The sequence below is a fragment of the Piliocolobus tephrosceles genome, chromosome 5, assembly GCF_002776525.5.
Source record: "Piliocolobus tephrosceles isolate RC106 chromosome 5, ASM277652v3, whole genome shotgun sequence".
Taxonomy (NCBI): Eukaryota; Metazoa; Chordata; class Mammalia; order Primates; family Cercopithecidae; genus Piliocolobus; species Piliocolobus tephrosceles.
In genome coordinates, this window is record NC_045438.1 from 27,345,078 (window position 1) to 27,366,498 (window position 21,421).

The following is a 21,421-nucleotide window of genomic DNA, read 5'->3' on the forward strand; positions in this document are numbered from 1 at the left end:
CCCAGCTACTTGGAGGGAGGCTGAGGCAGGAGAATCACTTGAGCCCGGAGGTGGAGGCTGCAGTAAGCCGAGATTGCACCACTACACTCCAACCTGGGTGACAGAGGGAGACTCTTTCTCAAAAAAAAAAAAAAAAAAAAAGCAAGTTTTAGGTTTAATTTTTTTTTTAATTCTCTACATTTTCCAATGGAGTAATTATATCCCTGAGTTACAAGTCAAATACGAGCCTCAATCAGATTTCTTGGCTCCCTTCCTAAAGACAATAGAGAAACTCATTACTCTGCTTCAGAATTTTTCTCCCAACCTTTACACTTCTCTAGCTATGTAGTAATGGGAGGAAAAGTGGTGGTAGGAAAGTTGGGCACAAATTCCTATTCCTTTCATGACTGTTTTATAGTTGCTTCCTCGCAGGCACATGCTACAGAAAGAAGACACTACAGGATTCAGAAAGAGTTAAATAAAGATAATTTATGGAAATCTTATCCCTTAAATATCTTCAGGGAGAAGTATCCTCAGCAATTTCTTCTTTCTATAGGCAAATTATGGCTGGGTAGGTGGTGGTCTTCTGCTTCCAAGAAACTGGCAATCAATAACTCAAGTTGCCTCACTTCCCATATACAAGTCCCAGCACGAACCTAGATGAATTCACTCATGCACTTCATCCTCTGCCCTCTTCCTGGTTTAGGCAATAATAATCATAGATTGCTATTGTCAATTCTTTTTTGTTAGACATAATGCTTTTTAACGTTATTTCATCTAATGCTCACAGAATCTCTATGTGGTTAGAAATACTATTACTTTACAAATGAAAGAACGCAAAATAATTGAGGGATGTAAATAACTCTCTCGAGATAATGCAGTAAACAAAGGGTGATATCATTTGGCTGTGTCCTCCCCCAAATCTCATCTAATTCCACATGTTGTGGGAGGGACCTGGTAGGAGATAATTAGATCATGGGGGTGGTTTCCCTATACTGTTCTTGTGGTAGTGAATAAGTCTTAGGAGACCTGATTGTTTTATAGGGGTTTTCCTCTTTTGCTTGGCTCTCATTTTCTCTCTTGTCTGCTGCCATGTAAAATGTACCTTTCACCTTTGGCCATGATTGTGAGGTCTTTCCAGCCATGTGGAACTGTGAGTCCATTAAGCCTCTTTTTCTTTATAAATCACCCTGTCTCAGGTATACCTTTATCAGCAGTGTGAAAATGGACTAATATAAATGGCACGACCCATAAATGAACTCTGTTCTGTTTAACACCAGTGCATATCGTTCATTCATTCAACAAAATAATTCAGTCACTTAATATGTGTCAAGCAGTGAGGTAGGTATTGAAAAGGCAATGATTAACAGGACAGAAGATATGTTTCTCCTGGGAGGTTAAATTTTACTGAAAGAAATAGAGGGAAGCAAGGAATTAAATTAAGTAGTTACAATATGTAATAATTTTGATGAAGAAATCACTTAGGGATCCCCAGAAGGGCAGAAAGGTATTTCAAGCAGAAAGTTCAAGGAAGGTCTCTCTGAGTAATGACCATTTAAGCTAAGTCTTTAGGGAGAAAAAGGGTGTGGCCAGGAGAGGGTGGTGGGGGCAGAAAGAGCATTCCAGAGATGCACATCAGCCAGTATGGAGGATGACTCACATGCAGTTTGGTGAAGACTGAAGGGGTCATAAAAGTAAAGCAATTTTTTGGAGTGCAATTTGGCAATAAGCATCCACATTTTAAGTACATTTAAATTTTCTTTGGGTGCAGCAATTTATTTTCATGTGGGCTTTAAAATAAGTGTTGCATATGTAAACTAAGCCACACAATCAGGTAGACATTACCCTTTCCTAAGGGGCAGGAAGACATGGGATCTCAGGTTTTTCTTGCTGTTTTCTTTTTTTAATCTTTTCTTCCTCTTCTTATTTTCATCTTCTGGGCTATAAGTTAGAATGCTCCTTTTACACTTTTTTTTCCTACCCTGCAGGCAGTCACCTGACAGAGAGCTTTCCTGGAATAGAAATAGGAAAATCATGCACAGCAAAGCTGACACACCTCATGCAAGCTGTACTGAAGGCACAATCATGACTTTTAATAACAAAAGTGTATTTTGGTAAAATGATGTCTTTCCAGCTGTCCTAACAGATACTAATGTGAAATGCTCCCTTGGGACAGGACGGTGGAGAGAAGTCACCCCAGTTCCAGAGGGGCATGCCCTTGGTGCAGAACCTCAGAGCACTATCATAATGTAGTAGTAAGATTGCAGCGACACCAGTAAAACCTGCTCTGTACGACTGCACTAGGCTACGTTTTTTTATTTGTGCTTTTGTTTTCCTGTAAATCACTTTTGAGTTTCTGTTTCTCAAGTCTGGAAGCAGCAGGCATGTAATTTCAGCAGAACTTTTCCCAGTCATTATCTAGTGGTTATTGTTTATTTTGAATGTGGAGGTGAGTTATAATAAAGAGATTGGCCCTGTGGGTTAACACTGGGCACATTTCTATTTATAGTCCTACCAGTTCTTCACATTCTAGGCAAAATGAAAGGTTAAGCCAGTTATCCAGATAGTTCAGGCCAAAAGATAAACACAAAGAGAGGATGGTTTAGCGCTGCCCACCTCCTGCTTATGCTACTGAGGTAACAACCACAGGGTTCTGCTTTGGTTTGGCAATGGAAATCTGAGTTCTCCTGGCTATGACTTGTGTTAGGAACGTAGACTCTGTCCAGCTCAGTAGGCTGTGACAGAAAATACACGAGGTTACCTTGAGCATAGAGATAGACAAGATCCAATTCCCAGTTCAAAACTTACCTCCATTGCCTAGTTTATTTTCCTTTTGTATGCTCTTACATCTCTAGTGAAGTTTGCAGTCAATTTATTTAGTTCTATTAAAAATTCTCCAGGTTCAGTTCATGTGGTAATTTTAGGTAGACTGTGACACATATTTGCATGGATTTGATCTCCCTCCCTCCCTTCTTTCCCACCTTCCTTGCTCCCTTATTTCTTTTCTTCCTTTCTTCCTCCTTTCCCTCATCAATTCCTTCCTTCCTTTCTTCCGCATTTATTTAATGTCTATAACCAGAAACCATGCTACATATTCGAGAAACAAAGTCAAACAAAGCATATGTTTATTTCCTAATAAACTCACAGTGTAGTTGTTGGGGAAAAAGAAAAGTAAATGAAAAATTATAATATTTTGGTTAAAATGTGCACTGGAAGCTACTGGAAAAGAATTCATGAATACAACTTGGTTGTTTTTAGTTTTACAGGCAGTGAACCTGATATACAAGTATTGATGGTCTAGAAATACAGATGAACTGGATAAAATAATTTTGAAAAAGAGGTTTAATCTTTCTCACTGAAAGTCCATTACAATATGGAGAATATTTATTTCTTCTTTGAATTGTATACATTTCCTAACATATAATAGATGTTTAACTAAAATGTTTGAAAGAAAGGAGACATAAATGTCACAACTTTAAAAAGTAATGATTTGGCTGGGCACAGCGGCTCATGCCTGTAATCTCAGCATTTTGGGACGCTAAGATGGGAGGATCGCTTGAGCCTAGGAATTTGAGACTAGCCTGGGCAACAAAGTGAGACTTCGTGTCTACAAAATATAAAAGAATAAAAATAAAAAGTACCCAGGCACAGTGGCTCATTCCTGTAGTCACAGATACTCAGGAAACCGAGGCAGGAGGATTGCTCTAGCCTCGGAATTGGAGGCTGTGGTAAGCTATCGTCATGCCACTGTAATCCAGCCTGGGTGACAGAGCAAAGCCCAATCTTTTTTTTAAAAAAAAAAAAGAAAAGAAATGATTCTTTTTTGTAGGGAGTATTTAGAAAACATTTTATGCCATGCTTTTCTGTATTAATAATGACAAAACTGAATATAATTTACCTTTTCTTTGAGAATTCAATAATTAGTATGAACAATGACTACTTAAGTGAACTTTAGGTGTTGAGGCAGAGGAAGATGTAGGGTATGCGGCCAGTGGGTAGCAACACGAGCAAGCACATCACATATTCTTTCTTGAGATGATCTCATTTGCGGAATGCTTGCTTCTAGGTTATTTTCATTGGTTAGTTTCCTGTCTCACATATGTGGAAGAAAATCAATGTATTACTTGGCCCCTAGGGAAGTGTAATACGGCTATTCTTTCCCAATGTAAATCATGGAATAAAAATCCACAGCTTTCTCTCAAATTATTTTCTTGCCCTCCAGAAAAATTCCTCTCTCCCTGTCAGTTGATTTCTCAGTAACATTCAGATCATTATCTCTTTTTCCAACCTGTCACTATTAACATATCAACTTCAATATATTTTCTATATATTTACACTATCATTTATTGAACAAATATTCATTGAATACCTGCTTTGTATCAGACATTGTTCTAAGAGTTAAAGGTGCATCAATAAGCAAAAGTCTGAATCCCTAACTTCACAGAGTTGATAATACAGTACATATAACTGAAGTGTCTCTCTACCAAGAATTTGTGTTAGTGTAATTGAGAGGGTTCTTTCTCTCTTTCTCTCTCTCTCTCTGTTTCTCTCTTTCTCTCTTCCTCTCTGTCCTTCCCTCTTTCTCTCTTTCTTTCTTTATCTTTATTTCTCTCTCTCTCTTTTTTTTAATGGAGTTTTGTTCTTGTCACCCAGGCTGGAGTCCAATGGCACCATCTTGGTTCACTGCAACCTCCACCTCCTGGGCTCAAGTGATTCTCCTGCCTCAGCCTCCTGAGTAACTGGGATTACAGGTGCCTGCCACCATGTCCAGCTAATTTTTGTATTTTTAGTAGAGACATGGTTTCACCATTTTGGTCAGGCTGGTCTTGAATTCCTGATCTCAGGTGATCCACCTGCCTTGGCCTCCCAAAGTGCTGGGATTATAGGCATGAGCCTATAATGCCTGGCCCCAGGACTTTTTCAAAGTGTATTTCATAATAACAAGAATGCCTATTCATTAAGGATTTTATAAGATTTTATAGTTGACAATGCTCTTTTAGAGAATACAATTTTATTGGAATTTCACAGTAACTTGTAAGATACATAAGATAGGCGTTATTATTGTTTTTTTGTAGTGTGCAGATGCAGAACTTGGGTTTAGACAGAGTAAATTACTTCTCAAGATCCCATTAGTGTAAGTAGCAGAGCTAATGCTTGAGTTTAGAATATTCAAAAATTCCAAAACTACCTTAGTACTTTTAAATTTGGAAAATATTTTTATATTTATTATTTTATTTTTTCTTCAAAATGATCTGTGTGGTAATTACTGATTCCTCTCTAATCTTCGTACCTGATGATGTGGAATTGTTGCATTATCTGCCCAGATTTATCTAGTTGGTAAATCCAACTGAAAATCCAACTGTGTTTTTGGAAAAATCAACTGTGGATGCTGAACACAAATATTTTCTTTAATCTTTCTATATTCTTACAGGTGAATGGAATTTTAAAAATTTATTGTAAATATAATAGAGATTTTTAAATGCTTTAGAAATTAATTTTCTATGAAGTTAATTTTTCTCATAACATTATATATTCTAAATAATACCCAGGTATACAGTTTGAACAATGTGGTGACAGTGGCAGGCAGTAAAACCATAAAACTATTACCTGACCCATTCTGCTTTTCGGAGTATTTTCTACAATTTTCTTAAGTCAACCTGTCATTCAGACAAGGTTTTAAAAAGTATATTTCAGCCTCCAAAATAAGGTTAAAACAACTAGAAAAACAAAACAAAACAGAGCTCTAGCACCCCTCCATTAATACATACTTTGTAAATATATTGCTGGAAATGTACGTTATTTTTGACAGATAGAGCTTTCAATAGTGAGGGTTTTATTACATAAAAGACAGCAGGAATGGTATATGAAAAAGCTGTTAAGGTCTCCATTTTCTTAAACTCAGCAGTTTGTGATTATTACTATTTGGCAAGCAGGAGTAAATTGGACCACAATTTCAACAGCCTCGTAGAAGTATTCCAGGAGACAGTGTTGATAAATGAGTCCTAGAATGCCATATAATTTTCCTGCAGCTTCATTGTTTGATGACTTACTTTTCATGCACACACTCTGCCCTCAGGTTTCATTCCTGCTGCCAAATGTGAAAGCTGTTTGTCAGAAATCAACGGGCTCAAGTGGCCTATCAAAAGCTTCTGCTTTTTTGTTAATAGGAAACACTTTGTATAGGAATCTGCTTTCTAGAGAACTCATTGCTATTCCTTTTGTATATACCTGAACCTTGTCCCAGCTATTATTATGGTTTCCTTTGCCAGGGGATTCTCAGTGAAGGGTGCTCTGCCCAGTACTTCTTGGGATACTCTCAAGATGACAACCCCTCCAATACAGGAATGACTGCAAAGCTCCTATGGCCAATAGGATTCAGAGTGTCTTCTTCCACCAAAAGCCTGACCTAAATATAGCCTAAATATAGCTTTTTGTATTTTGCTCTAGGGATCATTGAGGTATTTAGGGTAAGGGATAGATAGGAAATTTTCATATATTGTGAACGTATTATGTAGCAGGCACTTAGGTGCTTTCCGCACGCTATCTTTTTTAATTGTCACACAAAAACTCTCTATATATTATATATTATCCCCATTTTGCAGATGAGCAATCTGCTACTCAAGAAAGATGATATTTGCTGAAAGGCAAATAACAGAGGTGGGATTTCAAATTCAGTTTTATCTCACTTCCAAGATCGTGCTCTTTCTACTTAGCATTTGGTTAACCGGGTTTAATTTGCACTGAGACCAAATGACAGCGAAAGAATTTCTCTTCTGATAGGCAAACTGACAAATCAAATCTATGCTTTTGAAAAGTCTTTTACTTCCCATGACTCTGCTTTTTGTTTGTTTTCTATTGGTGAGAATAGAGCACATTCAGTCAACAGCAACTCTGGTTAAGGTGGGATTTTGAAAGTTGGGAGGAAGTTAAGTGTCTGACTAGTTTTGTCCACTCTTTGTCCCAAATCTCCATTGTGATAGGGAGGATATGCCCAGTCCGGGTGTCTGTGTGTGATAATAGGTTAGAAAGATTCTTGTACTTGAGGCTTTATGAAGTTGACCAAAAGACATTAAGAATAACTAACTGGGCTGGGCATGGTGGCTCACACCTATAATCCTGGTACTTTCAGGGGTCAAGGCAGGCAGATCACTTGAGGCCAGGAGTTTGAGACCAGCCTGGCTAACATGAAGAAACCCTGTCTCTACTAAAAAATACAAAAATTAATCAGGCGTGGTGGCATACACCTATATTCCCAGCTACTCAGGAGGCCGAAGCATGAGAATCACTTGAACCTGGGAGGTGGAGGTTGTAGTGAGCCGAGATTGCACCACAGCACTCCAGCCTGGGTAACAGAGTGAGGCTCCATCTTAAAAAAAATAAAAAAAGAATGACTAACTGCACTTAGGAATGGAGACTACATTCATTCTCTGTATAGATACTGGAGGTCTTACTAGGGGGTTGTGGGATTAGTTTTCATATGTAATTGTTCTAAATGCTTTGCAGCCTCACAGTTTTGAGTCTTTTGATCCCTTTGGTGGCTTATCCAGGCTTTACTACCTAGAACTGCTGATACTTGGTTTCAGAACTCTTATTAGCAAGATCTTGGTTAGTCCTTGCATCTACAAATAGCTAAAGTTCACTTTAAGTAGAAAGCTTATCAATAGATTTCTATGGAGACTGTGGATCCCCCCAATATGCTTGTTGCTTGATTTATTTATTAGCTCTCATCTATTCTTGGCTTTATCTCTGCCTTTTTAAGTAGGAGTTTGTTTTCTCTTTGTTTTATTTTTGGTTAAAGCAACAGAGAACCCAACTCAAATTGGCTTAAAAAGTGAAAATGATTAAAGTTTTCGTGGTATTATGGGCTTCAGCTTTTGATCAATGAAGAATCTGGCTCTATTTTCCTGCTATTCTTTTGGCTCTGGTTTTGCAGTTGTAGCTTTGCCCTAAGTCTGACTTGTTCTATGGTTATAAAACGGCTGTCAGCAACATCTGAAGTGACCTGTTTCTCCATTCAGGTTTATAGAAAAGAAAGAGAGAATTGCTACTCAAGTCATTGAATTGAAGTTCTAAATATCTCTCTGAAGGAATCAATCATGGATGCCTGGGGTAAATGAGATTAACCTGATTCATTCTAATCAAGGTGCACCCCTGGAAGAGGTAAACTCTTCCAACAAATGCACGGTTTTTATACAATGAACAGTGACAAAGACTTGTTTGGAGGTAATCAAAATGCCCACCACATTTCACTGATCCTAAATATTAAATTTGTCTTTATTTTTTTGTTGTCTGTTTTACTACTAGCAATGGAGCAGAGAAAGTTGGAGGAAGGTTATTGGGATCATTTTGAAGAGAAAATCACATTCTCATTGGTAACCATGATGAAAACTTGTTTTCTTGCTTGTGTGAGTCTGAGACAGTGTCATAAACTGCTTTCAGCAGTAGTTAGTATGGTCTAACTGAGTGGTTCTCAATCAGTTCTAATCAGTGGCTCTTTCTCCCAGGCCAGCAGCATCAGCATCTCCTGGAAATGTTTAGAAATGCAAATATTGAAACGGAAACTCTGGGGATGGGGCAAATCTGAGTTTTAATGAACACTGCCATTGATTCTGATCATGCTGAAGTTTAGAAACCACTGGTCTGATGCTTATTTGCACTATTATACTGTGGTTTACATATGGGTTTGACAGGCCCATTTACTTTCATTTACTTACTATTTGAGATTTTGTCTGGTCAAACAACTGAGCCTCAGATAAATTATTTTCTTACTATATTCTGGTAAATACCAATGAAACTTTGAATACAACCAACATAAGATAGTCAGTTCTGCTATAATGATTTTTAAAATGGGAATCTGTTTCAATGCAATTAATACATTGGGAAACAAATTTAGTGTAAGGCAAAATTTGCATTTATTTGTGCACTACTTCATCTGCTAGATCAACTAGGTGAATGCAAGAAACCATTCACTGTTGACCTGAGTCTCATAAGAACACAGAAAACACACACACATCCTACAAGGACAATCAGTGGCCCAGCCCATGCACATCTACTATTACAACTTCTTGTCCATTTCCACCACTTCACTATTATTAATACAAACTGCAACTCTTCCACAAACAAACTTCAGGTGGTTTTCAAGATAAAGTGCCATATTTCTTGCAGTATTTATGTATTTTTTTAATCATTTAATGAATGTAAAACTATGCTAACGTGTATTAGCTCCTTCTTTCTATAAATGTTCCACTGACAAATGTTTTGAGTATTATCCTCCAAGGCCTGTGATTTTTATTGTATTCTTTTGTATTGCATAGAGATTTTTAGCAAACCCTATGTTGCACTAAAGCAGAATTGAGACTAATTTGAGCAAAACTTAGCAGCTTATAACTGTTACAATCCTTATTTCAGGGCAAACTTTTCATTTGATAATCACAATTATTTTGTTTCCTCTTAAGTAGCGCACACACAAACACACACAAATCTAAGGTGTTCACTATCAGAATAATAGCCTTTAAAATGTTTACCAGTTTTCATATTGATATATTTTGTTTGACTCTGTCATTCTGGGCTTTAAGTACTAAAATATATTAGTCTTTTTCAGAAAACATCCCAAGAAAAAAGTTAAATTCCTACCTAGTTTTCTTTCTTTTTGATAACCTATTGTCATAGTAATATATAAATACCTGAAAATTGCCCAGATTATTATTTTCTTCTTGGAACACAGATTTGTTGATAAGTGCCAAAGGATTTTTACAAAAACATGAGAAGTTGGGCATCACAGTAAGATTTAAAAGGAAAGACTGTTTATTATTAGTATCATCATTGCTATTACTGTTTCCTCGAGTTTATATTTCTTTGTCTTATTTGTCCTTTTCCAAAAGATTTTTGTTCTTATATTTTTAATTAGCTCTTTAAAGAAATCAAGAAATCCTTGTTGATTATAGTCATCCTTACTGTATAAAGAGGGAGAAGTTCTTTGGTAATTAGCTATGTGTATGTACTATTCATGTACAGAAAGAACTCTTGTATTTCCTTATTTTTCAGTATATTCTCCATTCCATCACACTTCTTTTTCCAATGATGCAGTGCGAAGAAAGTATAATCTCTGGAGTAATTAAAGTTCAGTGAGGAAATGATATCACCTGATGGCCCTATGAAGCATTTAACAATCAAAGGTGAGTTGTCCAAAATGCATTTACCCTGAAAAGGAATACAATGAAACTACTAAGTTTTATCTTTATAGTGATTCGTTGCTTATTATTTTGTTCCTTGCATATGTTCTGTTTCCCACATCAGTGCTGTCTTAGATTATGATCTGTCTTGACCTAGACTCTGTTTTCTACATTGCTCTGTGCAATTAAATGCTTTGTGATCATGATAAAAAGCATCATGGTAACTGTTAGACTAGAGGTTTCCATACAAAGCTGTATCCCATGGAGAGCAGCTACTGGCACTGAACAATGACTAGAGACACTCTACATAGGGAAGGGGCTGACAATTACTCAGTTTACATCAATCACTTGTGCATATATCTCAATAGAGAACACCAGGCTAGTTTGTGTGTGTGTGTGTGTATGTGTGTGTGTAATTCACTGCTTACTCTATAACAGAGAGAATACCAATTAAATTGGGCCATACAGGAAGATCAATTAATATATTTGTTAATTGAGGGCCTTTTGATGGCCTTGTTGATCTCCTATGGTTTAATCGTTAAATCTATAGTGTTTATTAGATTCATTACAGACTCTCAGTACATTGTAAGGAAGGCATTTGCACCTATAAATGCATTTTAAAATATCAAATTTTAAATTTTGTAGCACTAAAATGTGTCAGACAATATTCTCAATTAACTTGCATTAATATTTGTTTAGTGTCTGATAAATCACTAGACAAAATGTCCTACGTAATCAACAAAATACTCTTCCAACATTAAACTAATAGTATTTGTTAAGATGTGGCCGGGTACGGTGGCTCACGCCTGTAATCCCAGCACTTCGGGAGGCTGAGACGGGCGGATCATGAGGTCAGGAGATGGAGACCATCCTGGCTAACACGGCGAAACTCTGTCTCTACTAAAAATACAAAAAAAATTAGCCAGGTGTGGTGGTGGGCGCCTGTAGTCCCAGCTACTCAGGAGGCTGAGGCAGGAGAATGGCGTGAACCCGGGAGGCGGAACTTGCAGTGAGCCGAGATCGCGCCACTGCACTCCAGCCTGGGGGACAGAGCAAGACTCCGTCTAAAAAAAAAATAATAAAAAAAAAACCTACTACTGCGCAAATCAAGCCCGTGAGCCCCAGTCAGTTGACAGAAATACATATTTGGGACTCCTTCTCTAAATCTTTTATAAAAACACCTGAAGAATATGACTAGTCATTTGCTTTCTTATTTTTAAAAGATCTGTTCCCCCAAGTTTTTAATCTTCTACTTGTTATCAAATACAAACTAGACTTTAAAAGGAGGGGGGGAAAAACAGACACCAATGTTTCTTTTGTGAATGTAAACTTTGGTTTTTTGGTTTTCATTTCTTTTCTTTTCTTTTTTTTTTTTTTTTTTTTTTTTTGGGAGGCAGGGTCTCACTCTGTCACCTAAGCCGGAGTGCAGTGGAACGATCTCAGCTCACTCACTGCAACCTCCACCTCCCAGCTCAAGTCATCCTCCCACCTCAACCTCCCAAGTAATTGGGATTACAGGTGCAGTCACCACACCTGGCTAGATTTTTTCTATTTTTAGTAGAGAGAGGGTCCAAGTTGCCCAAGCTGGTCTCTTAACTCCTGGGCTCAAGTGATCCACCCACCTCAGCCTCCCAAAGTGCTGGGATTACACATTGTACCTGGCTAAACTTCTGAAATTAATGAAGTGCTCCTAAATCCTTGATGAATGAACATCTTGAATGGCAAATTAAGTTTCAAGTGACATGTAAGTCAACAAGTATTTCTAAGTTTCTAAAATAAATTTCCGAATTCGAAGTTATTCTTTCTTTCTTTCTTTTCTTTTTCTTTTTTCTTTTTTCTTTTTTTTTTTTTTTTTTTTTTTTTTTTTTTTTTTTTTTTTTTTTTTTGGCCGGTCTGTTTTTAATCGTGGCCGGTCTGTTTTTAATCGTGGCAGGGCCTCACACACACATTCAGAGTTCAGATCTTGTTGAAAGCTGTGATGTCGACACTCTGCACATGCTCCTCAAACTTGGTGATCTCCTCTTCCAGCAAGTTTGTCTCCACCTTGTCCTCCACCACACACTGAATATGCAGCTTCCGGATACCGTAGCCCACGGGCACCAGCTTGGCGGCCCCGCTCACCAGCCCTTCCAGCTTGAATGGAGCGCACACATGCCTCCACCTGGGTCATGTCCGTCTCATCGTCCCAATGCTTGATGTCCAGCAGGATGGAGGACTTGGCCACCAGCGAGGGATTCTTTGCCTTCTTGGTGTACTGCCGCAGCCTCTCGTCCCGCAGCCGCCTTGCCTCCTTGTCTTCCTCCTTATTGTCGCTGCCAACAGATCAATGTCATCGTTCTGGTTATCCAAGCTCCACTTGGTGCATGGGAGACATGTGCTGGGTCTGCGGGGCTGTGGACCGTGGCGGGCGAGCTCTTCTGTCTTCTCCAGCACGTTCAGCCGGGCCTCCAGCTTGGAGATGGCCCTCTGCAGCTCCTGCACCACGCCGCGCAGGCTCCGGTTCTCCGCTTCCAGGATGGCGATGTGAAGTACGAGCTCGCTGTGGTCTCCACTGAGGCCGCTGGAGGCCCCGGGGCCGAGCTCTGGCGGGAGGCGCTGGCCACAGGCCCATTCATCTGCTCGTAGAATTTTCTTTCTGCATCTTCATATTTGAATTTGTCGAGCCAGATCTTCTCATGTACTAGGAAGTTTGTAGCTATTTTTCTGACTCCAACCAACGATGCGGCTACCAGAGATGAGGAATCGGTGGACGCGGGACGCCTAAGGGCGAAGTTACTCTTTCATAATGTACAAAACCCGTAAGTCTTCAACAGAAAGTACCTTTTTTATTGAAAAAAAAAAATCCTGCAGTTTGAAAATAGAAGTTTGTATTTCAGAAAGTTGGTGAGGAAATAATCCATTAAAGACTGCTTTTATAAACATAAACTGCTGGGAATAAAGTAAGATTTTTAAAAGACAATGAAAACATTCTGACATCTCAACAGGAGTTAGCCTGATGAATCCATCTCATACCAGAAGTCTTTGTTTTCTATTTCTGGCTCCTTCAGGAGCTCAAGGTTTGACCTTGGACAGGTCATTTCATCTCTCAGAGCCTGTTTCTCTTATGTCAAAGGAAGAGGCTTGTCTGTAAAATCTTTAAAGTTCTTCCATTTCTAAAGTATAAAATTATCACTCAGATACTCGTGGTATAATATTTAAAAATTCTTTAAATGTTTACAGAAAAATGTTTTGAATATTTTTCTATATACTGAGCTGCTATGTTGAGAAATTCCAGAGGTATCACTTCAGTGTACTGTTGCTCTGATGACCAGCTATTACTGGAGAGGGCTACTGTTTCTTCCTTAAAACTTGTGTATTCCCCTCAAATACTGATGGAGGAAAAAGTACATGAATCTTTATAGTAAAAGACAGACAATTAGATATAATTGATCTTAATAGATCTGTAGATAATATGGACCATTATCTACATATCATTTGTTAAATTTAATGCACTCTAGTGCTCAGCTAAACCAATTGTATTGTGTATGTGTATATCTTAAGCACAGTTGATTTCATAGATCAATGCCCCTGGGCTAGGCAGGAAAATGTCAAAGCTCTTAAACCAGTCCACCAAAGTATGTTAACTAAAAGCCTCAGAACTAGTAGTATTTCTTGTTAGTCTTTCAGCTGCAGGGTAGAGAAAGAAAGCAAAATCACAAGGCAAGTATTTTTCTACAGCAGTTTGATTTAGCAAATGTTGAACAAATGAAACATTAACTAAATAAAATATTGCATATATATATATATGTGTGTGTGTGTGTGTATATTGTGTTTATTTTCATGTTGTCTGACATCCTGACAACTAAAGGGAAAATAATGTAGAAGTAGGCGAACTTTGTGTCTCTGAGTTTCCTGGGCCTGAAATAATTGGCAGGGTGAATCTGAAATGCAGACACAGAAAGTCACCCTTGTTTTGATGCCCTTTTTTTTTTTTTTTTCCTTTTCATGTTTATATTTTGGTGCATTTCCCTCCAATATCAAATATTACCTTGGTACTAAAAAAATCAAGAAAGGAAAAAACAGGCAGGAAAACGAGGAGAATCAGCTTGTTACTTCTCTCCCATGTATGATTGGGCTCATGTGATTGGTGCATTAGACTTTGTAGTGTCATTTCACTCCTTTCTCTGTAGACATCAATACTAACAAATGAACTGCAAAATCCTAAAGTGTGAGGATAAACACCAATTATTTATGTATGCACATCATTTGTATGGATTTCTAACTATTGATCTTCAGGTAAATGTCTAGACAGAAGTAGATTTACATATAGGTAGTCGTGCTATACTTTTACATTTATAGTAATTAATATCTAGAAAAGCAAGAAGGAAAAGACAAAATATCACTATTATTATTTTGCCTACTTGCCTCTGCAAAAATGAAGAAATTAAAGGATTGCCTTCTATCTACCTGAGACAGATGTTTAAACTATAGTGAATTCAGAATCTTCAGGCATTCTCTTCAAAGTTTCTTTCAGTGAAAATTGATATGAATCAAAAATTTATGTAAAAAAAAAATGGCAGGGCCAATGCTCCTAGCAGAGTTATCTGAATGATTTGCTAGGTCAAGCAATCGGTCAACTATTTTCCTCTAGATTGTAGGATTAGTATATCAGGCCAGATTCTTATCCTGCGCAATGTTGAGCACAGTTATTTTTGGAATCTGAGAGATCGTATGATTTGACACTCCTAAAGGAGACCTTCTAAGACTTTACTTCCAAAAAACGGAGTGGATATTATAGTAAAATATAATTCCTATACTAAAATACAGCTGTAAAAACCAAAATGCAGTTTGAATACATTTAGAGGGAGTCTTCAGTGCTTTGTCCATTAGATAAAAAGATTGCAAATTAAAAGTACTCAAAAATTGCAGTTGACATTCAGAAACTCATTAGCTTCATTCTTTTCCAAAATCACCATAGCAATTAGTCTAAACTTTAATTGGTCAAAATTATTCATCATTAAAACACTGATTTCTAAAAGACTATTTTGTTTTCCCTCTGTCTTGGACTTAATTTTTTTAGGAATTTAAATCTTTCTCTACCAGTTTCTGAAATGATTAAGCACATTTGCATTTTATCTGTCTAGAGAAGATATTCCTTCCCTTGAATTCTCTCATTCTGGCCTCTTCTGCTTGGTCAACTGTCTGTGGAAATTCTGTGCTGATCATCTATAGATTACATGCTAATCTATACATCCTAAGAAAAATAAGAAAAATATGTACACAGAGTTCAGTTTATATTTAGAAATCTCAAGATCTTTGGTCAATTCTTAGTCCATTTTCATGATAATCCCTACATTTTTATCTCAATTTAACTTATCCCATTTAAGATGTTGCTTCCTTATTAAAATACTTATCACCTTAAAATTATCCACTACAATTTAATATATACAAGCTTTTATATTCCTTCCTTCCTTCTTTCCTTCCTTCCATCCTTCCTTCCTTCCTTCCTTCATATGTGCAGCCAGTCAGTCATTTGTTCATTCAGTATCTTCCAGTGCCAGCACTGTGCTAGAAACATGGAATAAAAAGAAGAAAGAAGTATGTTCTATGATCTAAAAATGCTCATAAAGGTCAGGTAAACAAATAAGTGCATTTAAATGTTAAGAGAACAAAGACAAGAGAATATGCAGGACATGCTGGAGGCCCAGTGGAAGGTAGGAATTTTCCTATCTGGGAGGCAGGTGGTAAACCAGAAGGCTTATAGATGCAGATGATGCTTGAATTGAGTGTTCACAGGTGCTTTTTGCCAGATAGTCTAACATTAAGGTGCTCTCCCTACAGAGGGAGAACCAGAGGGCCCAAAACTGAAGAATGAATTCAGGGAAAATGACAAGTAGTGCGGTCTGGCTAAAGCAGAAAGGCATATCAGTGAGGCAGGGACCAGTTAATGGATAATAACAAGACAGAGAGTTTGGATTTCAGACCACAAAATATGGTCAGGGGAAGAATCAGCAAAGTTAAGCAAGAACAATAATATGACATATATTTTTTCATTTAGACAGAATGCACTGAATATTTAAAGACATAGAAATAAAACATTTCAGAATCTAGCTTTTGCTTCTCATTGACAAAGTCTTCACTAAGGTGGAATAAAAATGGAAGCATGGAACAGAGAGAGAGAACCTGTGTTTCTGCATGGGATGACAAGAAGGGTAGATGAGGCTCACCCAAGTGCAGTAATGTTTACAACTAATTGATCACAACCAGTTACAGATTTCTTCGTTCTTTCTCTACCCCCATTGCTTCACTTGACTAGCCTTAGAAATGAAAAAATGTAAAGAAAAAGGGTAGATTACAGAGTTCAGGATCTGTGCTTCGGTCCCCATATTTCCAGTCCTTTTCACCAATGCTTGGTAAATATGTGGTTAAATTAAAAATTGTATTCAATTAATTAATTATTATTATTATTTTTTTTTTGAGACAGAGTTTCACTCTTGTTGCCCAGGCTGGAGTGCAGTAGTGCGATCTCAGCTCACTGCAACCTCTGCTTCCCGGGTTCAAGCGATTCTCCTGCCTCAGCCTCCCAAGCAGCTGGGATTACAGGCAACTGCCACCATGCCCAGCTAATTTTTTGTAATTTTAGTAGAGACAGGGCTTTGCCATGTTACCCAGGCTGGTCTCGAACTCCTGACCTCAGATGATACACTCGTCTCGGCCTCCCAAAGTGCTGGGATTACAGGTGTGATCCACCATGCCTGGCCCTTAATTAATTTTTTTTGAAAGCTATATATATGACAGTGACCAAAACTATATGATTGAGGAAATATTTGTAGAAATGATATATATGACAACAATAGCAAAAAGGACAGGGGTAAATAAACAGAAATCTTATTTTTCAAAATTCTTGTACTTTATTAGAAGCATTATAAAATTAACTGTAAGTAGATTGTGGTACTTAATAATAAATGTTGTAAACCCTACGGCATACACTAAAAATAATGTAAAAAATGTATATTTAAAATGCCAACAGAGGAATTCAAAGGAATATTTTATAACAACATCAGTTAACCTAAAAGAAGACAGAAAATAAGGAAGACAGGAACAAAAATACAGGTGAGACAAACAGAAAAGAAATAGCAAGTTATAGTTGGGTCTTGATTTTTAAAATCTGGGCTAAGAATTTCCATCTCTTAATGGGGAGAATTAATCTATTTATAACAAATATAGTTATTAATTAAGTTGGGCTTAAGCCATATTAAAATATATAGATTTTTAGTCTGGATAAAAATGTATGGCCCCATTATATCCTATCTATAAGAGAAACACTTTTTGTTAAGAAAATACAGATTGATTGATGGAAAATAATGGAAAAAACTATAGCATGCATTCAATAAACTTAGGCAATATGGGGTGCCTATTTTAATACCAGAAAAAAATAGACTTCAACGCAAAGAGTATTATTAGATATAAAGAAGAATATTCCATAATAATAAACTGCTGATTCATTAAGGAAGTATAACAATTATATATGTGGGAAGGTGGAGCAAGATGGCAGAATAGAATGTTCTAACGATTGTCCCACTACCCTGCAACGACACCAAATTAACACTTATCTACACAGAAAAAAAAAATCTTCAGAAGAATCAAAAATCAGCTGAGCAACTCAGTACCTGGTTTTAACTTTATTGCTGAAAGAGACATGGAAGAAATAGAAAAAACAGTCCTGAATCCCAATGGCTACCTCCCTACCCACAGAAACTGTCAGTGTGGTGTGGGGAGCATCTCTCAGTGCTGAGGGAGGAGAATACAGCAATTATGAGGCATTGAACTCAGTGCTGTTCTGTTAGAGCAGAAAGGAAAATCACGTCAAACTTAGCTGATGTCCATCCACAAAGGGAGCATTTAAACCAGCCCCAGCCAGAGGGGAATTGCTGATCCCAACAGTTGAAACCTGAGTTCTTGCAAACCTTGACACCAAGGGCTACAATGCTCTATGTCTCCAAATAAACTTGAAAGGCAGTCTAGGCAACTTTTAGGCAAGTCCTAGTGCTGAACGAGGCCCAGAACAGTGGACTGGGTGGGTGCAGTACATACTGAGACACCAGCTGGGGCAGGGCTGCACAGGGTAGAGTAATGCTAGCACTCCCTGAGCCAGACACCACCAGCTCTCCCTTAACCCTAGGCTGCACAAGTCTCTCCAAAAGAGACCCCTTTCTTCCACTTGAAGGAGAGGAGAGGTCAGAGGGGGGAGGATTTTGTCTTGCAATGTGGATATCAGTTCAGCCACAGCAGGATAGAGCAATGGTCAGAGTCAAGGGGTCCTTGTTCTAGGCCCTAGGTCCCAGACATTTCTAGACATACCTTGGGCCAAAAGGGAACCCACTGACTTAAAGGAGAGGACCCAGTCCTGGCAGTATTCATTACTTGCTAACTGAAGAGCCTTTGAGCCCTGAATGACCATTAGTGATACACATGTATTATGTCTTGGGCCTTGGGTGAGTCTCTGAGACTTTCTGACTTCAGGTGAAACTCACCATCTTGCTAGCTTGGATGGCTATGGGTCAAAACTCCTTCTGTTTGACAAAAGCAGAGGGAAAAGTAAAGTCTTGTACCTTAGGTACAAGCACTGCCACAGGGGGGTAGAGCACCAAGTGGTCTCTTGGGGTCCCTGATTCTAGCACTTGACTCTTGGATGGCATTTCTGGACCTTCCCTGGGCCACAGAGGAGCTCACTGCATTGAAGGGTAAGTCCCAGGCAAGGCAGCATTCACCACAAGCTGACTTAGAGCCCTTGAAGAACGTTGGAGATAGTCTGTCAGTACTCCTTGTGGCCTGGGTGGTGGTGGCTATGGGGTGAAGCTCTTCTGCCTTTAGAAAGGGGAGAAAGTATGGGAAGGACTGCATCTTGTGGTTTGAGTGTCAGCTCGGCCACAGTACAATAGAACACCAGGCAGACTTCTAAGATTTTTGACTCTAGTCCCTGAACTACCGGACTGCAACTCTGGACCCACGTGAGGCCTAGGGGACCTTGCCACCCTGAAGAAAAGGACACAGGCCTGGTTGGCTTTGTCACTGGCTGATTGTGTAGCCCCAGGGCATCGAGTGAACATAGGCAGTAGCCAGGGAGTGGTTACAGTAGGCCTTGGGTGAGGCCCAGTGCTGTGCTAACTTTAGGTCTCACCCAGTGCAGTCACAGTAGTGGTGGCCACAGAGGTGCTTGTGTTACTCCAACATTAGGTGGCTTGGAACATAGAGACTATGTTCGTTTGGTAGAAATTAAGGAAAGAGAACAAGAGCCTCTGCCTGGTAATCCAGAGAATGTTCCTGGATCTTGCCAAGACCATCAAGGCAGTACTTCTATGAGTCTGCAAGAACCACAGTGTTACTGGGCTTGAGGTAACTCCTAAATCAGATACAGCTTAGATCATAAAACCTAAGCCCTTTGAAATATCTGGAAAGCCTTCCCAAGAAGGACAGGTACAAATATGCCCAGACAGTGAAGACTACAATAAATACTGAGTTCTTCAATGCCCAGACACCAAAGAACATCTGACAGCATCAACACTATCCAGGAAAATATGACCTCACCAAATGAACTAAATAAAGCACCAGGGACCAATCCTGGAGAAACAGAGATATGTGACCTTTCAGACAGAGCATTCAAAATAGCTGTACTGAGGAAATTAAAAAGAGATTCACAAAAAGACAGAGAAGGAATTCAGATAAATTCTATCAGATAAATTTAACAAAGAGAATGAAATAATTTAAAATAATCAAGCAGAAATTCTGAAGCTGAAAAATGCAGTTGACATACTGAAGAATACATCAAAGTCTCTTAATAGCAGATGTCATCAAGCAGAAGAAAGAATTAGTGAGCTTGAAGACAGGCTATTAAAAAATAAACAGTCAGAGGAGATAAAAGAAAAAAAGAATAAAAAACAATGAAGCATGCTTACAGAATTTAGAAAATAGCTTCAAAAGGATAAATCTAAGAGTTATTGGCCTTAAAGACAGGGTAGAGAAAGAGGTAGGGGTAGAAGTTTTATTCAAAGGAATAATTACAGAGAGTTCCCAAACCTAGAAAAATATATAAATATCCAAGTACATGAATGTTATAGAACACCAAGCAGATTTAATCCAAAGACTACTTCAAGGCATTTAATAATGAAACTCTCAATGGTCAAGGTTAAAGAAAGAATCCTAAAAGCAGCAAGAAAAAAAGAAACAAATAACATATAATGGAGCTCCAATAAGTCTGGCAGCAGACTTTTCAGTGGAAATTTCGCAGTCCAGGAGAGAGTGGTGTGCCATATTTAAAGTGCTGAAGGAAAACAACTTGTACCCTAGAATACTATATCTGGTGAAGATGTCCTTCAAACACAAAGGAGAAATAAATACTTTCTCAGACAAACAAAACCCGAGGGATTTCATCAATACCAGACTTGTCCTACAAGAAGGGCTAAAAGGAGTACTTCAATGGAAAGAAGAAGACATCACTGATCAATAAGTAATCACCTGAAGGTATAAAACTCACTGATATTAATAAGTATATAGAAAAACAAAATTTTATAACACCATAACTGTGGTGTGTAAGCTACTCTTATCCTAAGTAAAAAGACTTAATGAAGAACCAATCAAAAATAATAACTATGGCAACTTCCCAAGACATAGTCAGTACAATAATATATAAATAGAAACAACAAAAGCTTTAAAAATGGGGTGGGCAATGAAGTTAAGGCATAGATTTTTTATTTGTTTTCTTTTTGCTTGTTTCTTTGTCTATGCAAATGGTGTTAAGTTGTTATCAGCTTAAAATAATGGGTTATAAGATAGAGTTTGCAAGCTTCATGGTTACCTCAAGCCAAAAAACATACAATGGAGACACAAAAAATAAAAAGCAAGAAACTAAATCATAACACCAAAGAAAATCACCTTCACTAAAAGAAGATGGGAAGGAATGAAAGAAGGAGGAGAAGATCACAAAACAACCAGAAAACAATTAACAAAATGGCAGGAGTAGGTCCTTACTTGTCAATAATAACATTGAATGTAAATGAACTTAATTCTCCAATCAAAAGACATAAACTGGCTGAATGGAAGGAACAGGACCCATTGGTCTTTTGCCTACAAGAAACACACATCACCTATTAAAAAACAGACTCAAGGCCGGGCGCGGTGGCTCAATCCTGTAATCCCAGCACTTTGGGAGGCCAAGATGGGCAGATCACAAGGTCAGGAGATCGAGACCATCCTGGCTAACATGGTGAAACTCCATCTCTACTAAAAAACTA

At 38.1% G+C, this 21,421-nt stretch overlaps 1 pseudogene; it reads right to left on the reverse strand.

Annotated features, from left to right (window-relative positions):
* Window positions 1–12,107: 12,107 nt before the first annotated feature.
* Window positions 12,108–16,516, reverse strand: LOC111554955 (annotated as a pseudogene).
* Between the last annotated feature and the right edge of the window lie 4,905 nt (window positions 16,517–21,421).